General features: G+C 38.6%; 1 long non-coding RNA gene across 3 annotated transcripts in view; it reads right to left on the bottom strand.

Moving 5' to 3' along the window:
• LOC118566677 overlaps positions 1 to 11,412 on the bottom strand; it is a 151,020-nt gene extending 139,608 nt beyond the window's left edge. For all 3 annotated transcript variants that reach the window (XR_004933204.1, XR_004933205.1, XR_004933206.1), the window contains exon 1: positions 11,028 to 11,412. This is a non-coding gene — a long non-coding RNA (uncharacterized LOC118566677). The remainder of the gene's footprint in view (positions 1 to 11,027) is intronic.
• Positions 11,413 to 12,391: the final 979 nt, after the last annotated feature.

The raw sequence follows: 12,391 nt of genomic DNA, 5'->3' as shown, positions 1-12,391 counted from the left end.
ACAGTGACGCCCTGGTCAGGGTGTGAGAGGAGATGCCCCAGGCATCTCACAAGGAGCCTGATGTTGCCAGGCATGCATACAAGCATGTAGAGGCTGTACAGACTACTGAGGACCATGTTGCGTTGCTGCGATGATATTCCAGCTAATTGGACCAGCCTACTGCATCAGTTTTATGGTTTCACTTTCTCTCTGACTCCAGATTAAGCCCTCAGTGGGTTGATCATTTTCATCAAATGATGTGGCATCCTTTTGTTCTCAACACATTAGTCATTCCATATCAGTATGCTTTCCAGCAGGATTTTTTTTCCCAATGGAGATTTGATGTGTTTTAAAAGAGCTGTGTAAAAAGTAACCAAGTCAGTGGACAGAATGTTTGATTAAATGTTTAGGCATGTGCCCCACTGAAAGCGAGCTTGTGTTTGTCTCTTAGCATGAGGTCCCAGCTGAACAGTTGCTGCCAGACACTGGAACTACAAAAATGGAGGACAGAGATAAGGAAACCTGCACCAGACGTTGTTCTTCTCCTGTAAAACACGACATGTCAGTGAAATAATCTGCATAAATCACAAAAAAGAATCAAAGCTTGTTATTCAAAATCAGATATGCACCAGATACTGTATTTGCTGGGGACAGGCATGGTTTGATTTTCTAATGACCAGAATCATGTGGAGGCAACCTTAGAAAAATAAAAAAAAATAAAGAACAACTTGGTGCTCTGTTTAATTTCTTGAAGCTTTTGGCTGTTTGTTATGAAACGTGATGGATCTCGAATCAGTGGCAGTCTTTTGGAAAGGTTCTGCATTTTTTTTAAGAGAACACCCACAGAGACAAGTAATAATGCTAACACCACTACTTAAGCACAGCGCTAATATATGACTCTAAAAATGTTTCAAATTTCAACTAAGTGTGACAAATGTCTTATCGGTGGTGCATCACTTATTGTCAGTATCAGGTATAGAAGAAAACAACAGACCAAGAAGTTTTGCTGTAATAAAATATTTTCACAATTTAGGTTAAATAAATAAATAAAATAACAGGCAACATCTTTACCTTAGAAAACCACACTTTAAAATTGTGCAGTGTAAAGGAAAAAAATAAAACTTTTTAATGATTATAATATAATATAATATAATATAATATAATATAATATAATATAATATAATATAATATAATAATATTTCTGTTTTTATGATGACAGTGAAACCATAACCAAAACATTAGGGATTGTGGTAAAGCTTCAAATAGGATTTTTGCAAGAATTAATTTGATATAATAAATTTTTCCGATGTTTAATACAGACCGTGGTAATTATGTTATAGCTATTTGGAAACATGTGGCACTTTATGCCAAACAGAATTACATAGAGATATAAAGATATATTATGAAGAGAATATGAATAAGTGAAGGAGCTGAGATTAAAGCCAACATTATTTCATAGGAGGCTGACTCATTTAGACGTCGCAGTGAGTGATCAGAGGCTGATCAGACAGAGCCAGACAGGGCTGTACCTCTCCCCTCTTTCTTCCTCCTGCATCAGAGCCTGTGGTCATTATTGCCCTCCAGACTGCTTTTATCATTTCTGTAAATCCGTGCCGGCTCAGACGCAGCGTAATAAGGAGACCTGCGATGCTGTCAACCTGCGTCTCTCGCTCCCGCTGAGACACAACGGAGAAGGGTGTGAAGAAAGGTGGAGGCAGGCTGGATGAGGCGGAGAGAGTGTAAAAAAAAAGGGGAGGCATGGAGTGTTGGCGATAAGCAACAGACAGACAGACAGACAGACAGAGACTCAGTGGAATAATTTGATTTGACGCTTGAGTCGCAGCAGAATAATAGTCATCTTGCAGATAAACGCTATCAGTAATAAAAGAAGCCATTCTTAACACACCCACATCACTGGCTGCTTATCTATAACTGCAAATACTTTGTGTTTCTTCACAATATACACAACCATAAATAAGTTCTGGGAAATTAAAGGTAATAGAGGTCCTCTGATGGGAGCTCTGTCCTGGGATGCCCCATTCACCCAGTGAAGGTGATGGGAGACAGGAGGACAACGTCCCCCACCCCAGGCATGACACCGTTATAGCTAAGGAAAACTCACAGAGGCAGGCTAACACAGAAAGGAACAATATAGTAGGTCTTTCCTCCAAGAAGCAGTCAAATTGTGCAATAGGCACCCCTTCTAAAAACACAAATGCCATTCCTGCAGTTGTTCTATGTACTGATCCCAATAATGTTGTTCATAGCCATTTTTTAAAGAAGAACAGCACAACTGGTACAGTTACACTCTATATTAACATACTGTGTATTTGTAGTGTGTATATTCCCATGTATCCATAACTCTACTTTCCACTTTGTATTTTTGGCATATTGTCATTTTAATTTGAATTTGTTGTTTTGTTTTTTTAACATATCTGTGCATTTTTGTTTCGACTTTCACTTTGAGCTAACATGGTGGAAATGTCGTCATTGAGAAACAAAGGATTTTTCTTCTCTATTCTATTGCATATCTCTTGTCAAAAAAAAATAGCACATGCTTATGAAATTATTTGTTCATGCTGTTAGAATACGGGTGGTTGGTTGCTTTTTTATTCCAACTACAAAACAATGAGTTGTATATGTCTATGTTGCAGCAGTATGTGTTTAATACAAATCACAAACTTTTGATTGAATTTGTCTCATTTTGGTGCCTAGATCTGAACAAACACCAACTAGGGTTAGAAGCAAGCACATTAAATCACAATAAAGGTTGCATTTTACAAGAAAGCAAACTGAAATCAGCAGATTTTAGGTCATGTCAAGAATTCAACCACCCAGTATCTACAGGCTACAGAAACGCTTTTTTGACCCATTGGAGCTGGAGAGTAAGTTGTTTATGACAGTTATTGCTTTACAAATTCACACACTATGGATCTCACATCTCTTTACTATTTGTGTTTCTTTTGTCAATTCAAAGGAATCAGTAGTTTGTAAATCTTGGGTTACTGATGACATTTGACAGTATCAGTTGGTGGACCTGAAAATCTAAGCTTGTGTTGCAGGTGGTATTGGGTCAGCTTTTTGCCCATCATTTGCATCATCTCAATGCCTCATCTACAAAGCAAATAGCACTAATTATAGGTCAGCACAAGCATGTTCTTCAAGTCTTGTTTAATTGAGATTTTCAGACAAGCCAGGAGCAAAAGTACCTTAAAAATTTCATGGACCTAAAACCATATGGAGTCAATAAATTATAATATGGGTTCCACTGAGCCTCATTTGTCAGATTAAAAGTACCTTTTAAAAATAAAAACACTTCTGTATTAAACATCTACTTTTATTTATGTTAATAAGTAATTGTTATTAACAGTAATAAGTGCTTTAAACAGTCTGTGAGTAATTCATCTATGTGTTCACCTTAGTTTAACTGAAACAAACTGACTTTTGATAATATTCAAATTTATTGAATATGACGATAGATAGATAGATAGATAGATAGATAGATAGATAGATAGATAGATAGATAGATAGATAGATAGATAGATAGATAGATAGATAGATAGATATTAACATATATATCCGTGTGTGTGTGTGTGTGTGTGTGTGTGCGCGTGTGTGTATATGTGTGTGTGTGTGTGTGTGTGTGTGTTGCTCACTGAGGAAGTACAGCAGCAGAGATGACAGCATTTACAACAATACAGTACAATAACAGCATGCATATTGTGCTTTGGTAATAATAAAGGACTGCTGGTAAAAATATGATTAAGAGCTGAAATTTCTTTCAGGCTGATTGTACTCAACCAAGAACAAAAGCGAAAATGATTTTTCTTTTTAGTAACTCTAAATTACAGTGAAAGTGACAAATGGAGTATTGTAAATGGTGCAATTCTGACATTTAATCAGTTACACAACACTACCAACAGATTAATAGAAAGCCTTGAAACATGTAATGTGTTTATGGCTGATCATAAGTAAAGAAGAAATTGGTGTCACAGAAGTTACACCATATGTTACATTTAATCAGAACCTGAAGGAGACTCAAAAGCTAATTGAGAAATAAGTGTTCAGGACCTCTAAGCAGGACTCTACGTTTCTAAATCAATTAGGGAAGGGGGGAGGACAAGTGAAGACCAAAAAGAAGGATTCAGCATAACGAGATCACGAAGTTAAAGAAAAGTGCATGCTTTGCTATGGAAAAAATGTCAAAGCGACCATCTGTTCTAAGCTACAAGTTCAGCAGTCTGCCTCTGTGATCCCATGTGGATGCATCAGGGCTCTTGGCAAAGCTGTTTCCCTCATCTCTGATGGCAACATTGATGCAAAAAAAACACTAAGATTTGTACATCTCCAGGAAAGGCCGCGTCACTATGAAAGACCACATCTTTCATAGAGATGTCATTAAAATCTAATTGAAGACTTTAAGGAAAGACAAGAAACAAACCGCCCATGACAAATTCTGCTTATAGTCTGGACTTTAACATTTTATAACATCATCTGCAACAGCTTATTGTTGTTACAGGAAGAGGGACAAATAAGCCAATAATAACAAAAATCCCTTCAGTCCTCAGTTAGACTTGATGCAGAAATATCTGTTCAAATAAGGAATGGTGCACTGATAAAAGTATTCAGATCCATTGAATTTATTAGTATTTACTATTCTTCTTCCCAGGTAAAAACCTTTATCAGCATTAGACCAAGCAAAACCCTTGTTATAACTGCTGACCAGCTTTTTGCTAATTTTCTTTGGTATAACCCACAAATCATCTTTTGTTCCAAGTGTTTGAGGCTGGAAGGCCACCTTGGTGTCACCCTCATCTCTGTCCCCCAATTCTGTATCAGACTCAAACTGGAACAGCGACATTCAAAACGAAACTAGATTAATGTTATATCATTTTAAGAGCAGCATGATTATCGTCAGTTTTGGCTAATGCCTGAATTAGAACATAATTGTATACTTATTTTTTGGACATGTAGCTATAATCTAAGTATCTATACTGTCCTGTAAAATTAAAACTATGTTATGTATAAATTATTCCAGCTGTGTTGTCTGCAAACGCAACTCTCAAAATTCTTCAGCCTTGTTTCCCTTTTCTCTCAGCAGGACAAAATGTCTTTATCAGTAGGCAGGTGTCACTGCTAGAGGGAGAAGTGTGTGTGTGTGTGTGTGTGTGTGTGTGTGTGTGTGTGTGTGTGTGTGTGTGTGTGTGTGTGTGTGTGTGTGTGTGTGATGGGATGAACTCCCCCACCTCTCTCCTCTGACGGCTGTTTGTGATGTCAGACAGAGGAATCTTGCGTGGCTGCTGACGCCTGCGTTGCAGCTAAAGCAAACACACTTGCTGACAGCTGACACATAGCGTAGACTTTGACCCGCCGTGAACCTCAAAACAACAACCCCATGATCCAACGTCGGCCAGGAAATTCTTCACTTCCACTCCGATTCCCTCCCACACCAGCGGGAGCGGTGTCCAAGCCACCCACGTTTATGTAAGGGGATAATCCCGTTCCACCGCTAAAATGATGCACAGCACTGCAGGTGTGGGTGCGCATGATGAAATCAGAGCATTAACGTTTTATAATCCTAAAACCTCACACAAGGTATGCTTTTTTTTTTTTTTTTTTTTTTTTTAAAAAAGATCCTCCTCGCTCTTTACTTGGCTCCCTGCAAGCCTGGATGTCTCTGAAATGAAAAGGAATATTTGAAGAGCTGCGTACTTTGACACTTTAATGACCCCTGCTCTCTGAGACTCCCTGGCATTTTCTCAGACATCTCAATCACCTTCTCCTCTGCCTTGGAAAAAAAAAAGAAAACGAACACATTTCACATGAACACTCGCTGTGTGCCTCCTCCAGCAGAAACAAAAAAAAACGCGGCCTCTCCATCATCCGGCAAACCAGAAGCTTGCCTTTATCTCGCCTCCCTCATTAAACTCTGAATCACTCAGCGGAGAGGCAGAATGAAAGACAAGTGATTGAATTCTGCTGGAGGAATAAAAGCCCCTTTAGCCTGCCATGTTGAATGTGTGCCACGTTGAACAGACTGGATCCAGAGATCCCAGGAAAGAATAGACTATAGACAGAGCTCAGGGCCAGCTGAGGAACTGTAGATAATGTACCATGGATGTTGTGTCATTGTGCTGAGAAGCAGGAGTCATGATGATGACCCGTCACGACCCCAGAGGGAGGCTGGGGAAGAGGCTGTGAGAGCGAGGTCAAAGAGAAATCATGGCACCAGGCTGGATGTCTCTATTCAGAGGCTGCACTGGCAACCTGGTCGCGCTGAATGCGGCCCAATTATTTCAATACACCAGCAATGGTGGGAAAGGGATGGAAAAATAAAGGCAGCGCAAGAAAAGAAAAATGAGTTTGACATTCAGGCCGCCAGCCCGGCAGAGGTAACAAGTTCACGGCCCTTTCAGTAAAACATGGCTGCCCGCTGTGTGATGGATCATGGAGCCTCAGATGGGCCATCAGGGGTGAGAGCCTGGCAGGCGCACATGGGAACCCAATTTCTAAGAATGAAGGTAGTCATCCTGCTGTTAGGACAAATGAACTCCAGAAGCCTGACATATAAGCTGCCTAATCAGCTCTCTGAGTCGCCTCATTTACAGCCACAATGCTGCTACGGACAAACGCTTTTGGCACCTTTGGGCTCACAACAATGCACTTGAAAAAATTCTTTGATGTCTAAAGTGCCTTCTACTTTAAAACTAAAAGACACCTTTTACTAGAAAAATACATATTTGAGATCTTTATGATGTTTCTTCTCAACTATGCCTAAACAAGGTCTTACATATGATTTATTTATTTATTTATTTTTTTTTTTTTGGGGGGGGGGGGCTCAAAACATCAACTCACCTCAAATTAAGTTAGCTCCTTCCTTCCTACACATTTGACATCTACACTATACTTGGCCCACATTATGTGCAGATTTTAGTGACCGAGGAGCGACAGCTCATAGGGAGAGGTTAAAACATAGTGACAATGTAAAAAGAAAGACAAGAGTGGGAAAAATATGAATGGATTGCAATTAATATAATAATTTTAACATTCAACAATGTTATTCCAGTGGCTAATTTTCCTAACGTTGCACAAACCTATGAAACATAAAGACTAATGTTACAGGATCAGGGCTCCTCATAGTCACTCTCTGCAGGCCAGTAATATATGTGGTCAGCTGCATGGACTCCTCCTGCCCTTCATTACTACCGCTGATATCATCTTTGCCGTATTATTAGAAATCCATCTACTAGTGCACTAATGATGATTCTCTCACCTTGCCGAATTTCTACATTGCCACCTGAGCCACTTTCTGATTTACTCAGCTAATAAAAATCGGACCGCTAGGGGCCTTTAACAGAGCAATGCAATAATCCCCAGGGGGTCAGTTGATTGAAAATATTAAAATATCAAAAAGAAAAATTATTTTCAATTTTAAATGCATACACACACACACACACACACACACACACACACACACTATATATATATATATATATATATATATATATATATATATATATATATATATATATATATATATATATATATATATATATATATATATATATTAAAATTTGACCAATTAAACTAATGAGAAGTGCATTTCTTTTAGTAACTTGTGAGACACATTATATTGATTAATTACACACAGACTAATATTTTCAAGCCTTTATTTCTGTAAATTTTGATGGCTTTCTGTTAACAGCTAAAGAAAACAAGATATTTAAGTATTATTTGAATATTACATCAGACTAATAAAATCCTTTTTATTACACAACACTATAAACAATACCTGTTATTTTCTAAAGGTACTTTTAATCTGACAAACGAACCTCATTGGTTTTGGGTTTCCTTTGAACTCAGCAAGACCGGGGTACCAGTAGATAAATCCTGACCCAGGTTTCACAGGAATCTTCCCCTCCTCAAACTAGAAATCTAACAAGACTCTTTCATCCTCAAAAAGTCCTGATGACAGCAGAGATAAGTTGTTTATTAGAGCTTTCTCTCCTTTTTGTCTCAGTAAATCGGTCACAGACATGTAGTGGGTGATTGTCCTCACACGCTGCATTCTCAAAACAGCGTAATGCGTTTAGTGTACGAAGTAGAAAAAATTCTACACTACGTTATTTTTTATGTTATTCTTAATGGGACTAATTTTTTAACATTCTTGATAAAAAAAATACTAAAGTTGTCCTTCAAGATCAGATTTCTGTATTATTATGTTCTTCTCTCTGTCATTTATCAACAAAAAGCATGGCTAATTAGTGTGATGCATCGTCACAACATTTTATGTCATTTGAACGTCTTAAGCGACGCAGTTCATTGTACAACAAATGATTTCTAGTTTGATCATTGCCACCCAAACAGTAAAGTGCTGTATGTAGAACTAAGGACTAAATCCTGCATTCTTGATTCTAAATTATGTTCAGGTCACAGTTCTGTTGTTAGACTATAATGTAGTGGAGGGAAAAATGTCTCTAAACACTTCAAAAGAGCAGAATATCACTACGTACATTCAGGTTTTGGGTAAAGCCATGGTTAGAAGAAGGAAAATGAATCAGATGGACAAGAAACTGTTAGTTTTTAAATATTAGCCTTGTGTGAAAGTAGTCAACCAACAATAAAGTAGTTGCAGTAGCTTTGCAGACAGTTAAGAGCATCAAACTTATGACACTACGGCCTCCTGTCAATCAAACAGCTACAAGCAAACCCGGGCAGGGCAGTCAGTCGGGCTCCATTCTGGGAGCGATTCGTCAGCTAGCTGTAGCTTAGTGGAAACTTTGGTGTTTCAGCTGGCAACATGTCACAGGGATAATGGCTCCAATTTTATCATCTGTATCAGGAAATCTATCATGTTCTCAGACTGTGTACAATGCAGAGAAGATGTGAAAATACCATAGACATGACGCAAGTGAACTATTCCACTACTAGCTGTACAGGCACAGAAAGAAAGAAGAAATACCTGCTCATTTCACCCTGTTGTTGTGGGTTCTACTGACTTACATAACAGTCAATTTATTAGAAATTGCAGACATATAGAAATAAGATGGGGTGCAGAGAGAAATCAGCTAGTGATAGTGGCCTAATTAGCTCTTGCTTAACTGGCAGGAAACTAAAAATCCAATATTTTTTTCAGATCAATTTACGCTCCATATCTATAGGGTCACAAAAACAACACTCTTTGGTGTAGATGCTGTGGAGGAAAGAACCGTCAGTTAAAAAGGAAGTCCAAGTAAAAATAAAAGCTGTAATAAACTTTTTGTAGGGAAACTGCACTTAGAGGTATGCCAGCTGTTCAGTCAGCCTTTTTATTTTTTTAAGGAGAGGAGGAAGCGGGACTACAATATAGAATAGAATCATAAACGTGTACAGTTAAATGTTTATTATCCTACTAAAGAGTCCAGCTCAATCTGTTATTCTGTAGGTTATGCAACCTGATGAATTAAGAAATATAGGAAAATTATGTCAGAGTTAAAGTGGGGATCTACAGTGTTTTGGTACGTCACCCACATACTGACAGTTAATGCTAATCACAATAATAGTGTGAATTGTTAATATAAGATGCTAAAAAATTGCAGCCGGAAATGTTAACTCTGAAATCCCATTTGTTTGGAATTATCAGTGAGATCTTGGTTAACCGCATTATAGTGCAACGCCTCTGCTTGTAAGAGAAATATTTACGGCCCACTGCTTAAGGTTCCTCTGTAGTTACAATAAGTCAATGGATGATTCAACAATGTCACGCAGAAAAGAAAGTCGGGCCATTTTTGTCTCAAATATTGACAAAGTCATTAATTTTAAAAGATTATTCTGAAATATATTTGTGTATTTCTAATCTAAAAGAAAAAGCAAAAACTATTTGTTAGCATCTATCTGTCTTACAAAAGAGTGAATGAGTTATGCTACAGTTATTATTGAAGGTTTTTTTCCACATGGATACCTCTGTCCCATACCCTGGAGCATTTTACAGCAAATCCCTGACTGGAAATTTGCTACAAAACCTCTGATCAGTGCATCTCTAGAATTAAACGGTCAGTTATTCTGCCTTAAAAAGTCACAAGATGTTTGGGTTCACAGAGCATGTCCGGTACTTCAACGACAGAAACCAGAGCAGATGGTTTCGAGAAAGAGGGCGATCCAGCCGCACGTCAGCACCAGAATGTCTGGTATGTCAGGGATGACGACAACAACGTCAGCAACAGTAAACCCAGAGTTCTGCTTACCTCTGAGCAGGGTGGACAGGGGATTATAACATTCATTATTTCCAGCCTTAAAACTTTGCTTGGTAAAAACACGTGTTTTTACCAAGCAAACACAATATTTGTGTTTGATTATATTTGATATTCACTGAAATTTTGGACTGACAGTTAAGGCTTTAATTCTAATCTGTTTACAAAATGATTAGTTGATTGAGAATAAATGGGATTCATTGTCATAAGTCTGTGGGAAAGCCTAGTAATAATAATAATAATAATAATAATAATAATAATAATAATAATAATAATAATAATAATAATAATAATAATAATAATAATGTATATTCATCAACATCTGATCAGAAAAACAAAGTTCCAAAGGGAGATTCTCTGAGAAAGACATTGAAGATTTCCTTTCTAAAAAGTTCCTGTTACTCTACCACTGCCTTAACTCGACAGCAAGTCCCCAGCCTCCAAAACCTCAGCTACATCTCTGTGTTTTTTAACCACGTGGTCACTCACAGGGAGTCGGTCCTTCCTCGGCACATGCACCTAAATGAATATCTGCTAAAACAGCTCCCACATGAAGCACTGCGGGGGGGCAGCTATAGCCCTTGTCCCCCCGCTGAGGGTGCCACTGGTCGGCTGGTGCTGAGAGGAGACTGCCTTTCATGCAGTCACCAGCCTAGGTATAACACCGCCCTCCCAACAGACAACACTTAGCATGACCAAAAGTATTCAGAAATTCTGAAAATGCAGATAAAAAGTTCCAATAAGAGTGGGAGTAAAAGAGCACAAAAGGAGAGTTAGGAAGAAGTCTAAGCAATCATTAAGGTTTTCCAGAGTACTGACCTGTGCAACGGAGGAACCGGAGCCCCGCTCAGCCCCTCTTTCTTGGTTCTCTCCCCACGTTTCACACTCCAGCTCCCTGCTGACTGCATTTCAAGCTTAGTCCTTCTGCTCTCCTGGAGGTAGGAGTGCCTGACAGAGCAGGTTATGCAGGAGAGGAAGTTTTTTTTTTTCCTGCCCTCCAATCTCCTCTTCTAATTAATAAGGTGTTCTTTATTTACAAAAGAAAACTAAACCCTTCCACACACTCACATGTGAGAGGGAGAACTGTGCCAGAGAGAGCAGCAGCAGGAGCAGCAGCAAAAGTCTGCTCCGTCATCTCATCTCCCTCCTGTTCAAATTTAGAGGCTGGATTTCAGGCTACAAAGCGAGCTCTACTGGGCATGCCCACAACCAGGAGGCACATTTTGTAATGAACGCTCACTTCCTCCCTTGTTCTTGCCTTCTTCCCCTCCTCCCTGACAGCTCCCCACACCGCCCCTCTCCCTATATCACTCAGTTCAGCGGGGACCAGGAATGCTGCTGCCGGACCAAAGTCCAGCTGGCAGGAAAAGAATAATATCACACAACTTGAAGAAAACAGATAGAAAAGCATTAAAATATGTCTGACGTGTTTTTTGGCATTAATCCACTTTTTTTAAAAAAATTTTTGTATTGCCAAAGCATGTTTTTCAGTGATGTCGCATGTTATATCACGATCTAATCCGACGTTTGATGAAGGGTCCAGAGTAGGAGTTTGAAGATACATTAAGCTCACAAAACAGGTGAGAAAGTACAGGATTAGACTTCATGAGAACATCAGCTTTGAGCAATATTTTGGGAAAGACAATCCATTTTTACAAACAAAAGAAAGGCTTATCGCATTCACTTTTTTAAAACCTCAGATTGCTAATCATGGGCTTGGATAGAGGTGAGAAATCAGAAAGCTTTTCTGTTTATTTTTCTTGCATGGCCTTACACCATCGTTACTCATCTTGCTGCACTTTAGTCCACAGTATACAAAAGTCCAGTTCACGTTTGACAAGCCCACATGTTGTGGTATCTGTGTCTAATTCTAAGGGAGTCCTGGTGGATTTAAAATCCTTCCCTTTCTATAGTAGAATATTGGTTTCATGATGTGTTTTAAAGAGTCTCTGCTGATTGCCTAGTTATCATGATCAGGGTTGATAGGTCAATATAAAGTCTAGTCCGTTTATTAAAAACTGAATAGTTCTTGAGTTTAGCTCTGACCGAAAGCTGCATGAAGATGCTGACATTATCATTGTTAACATTGTTAGCAACCAAGGGTGAACCAATCTAATTCATAGTGTTGACATGATTCTATATTGTCTCTTATGCTGGCGTCGTTTCTTTTTGATACTAACCTC

This window comes from Fundulus heteroclitus, chromosome 18 (genome assembly GCF_011125445.2).
Source record: "Fundulus heteroclitus isolate FHET01 chromosome 18, MU-UCD_Fhet_4.1, whole genome shotgun sequence".
Taxonomy (NCBI): domain Eukaryota; kingdom Metazoa; phylum Chordata; class Actinopteri; order Cyprinodontiformes; family Fundulidae; genus Fundulus; species Fundulus heteroclitus.
Note: the sequence above shows the minus strand (reverse complement) of the source record. Positions and strands in the feature narration are given on the sequence as shown.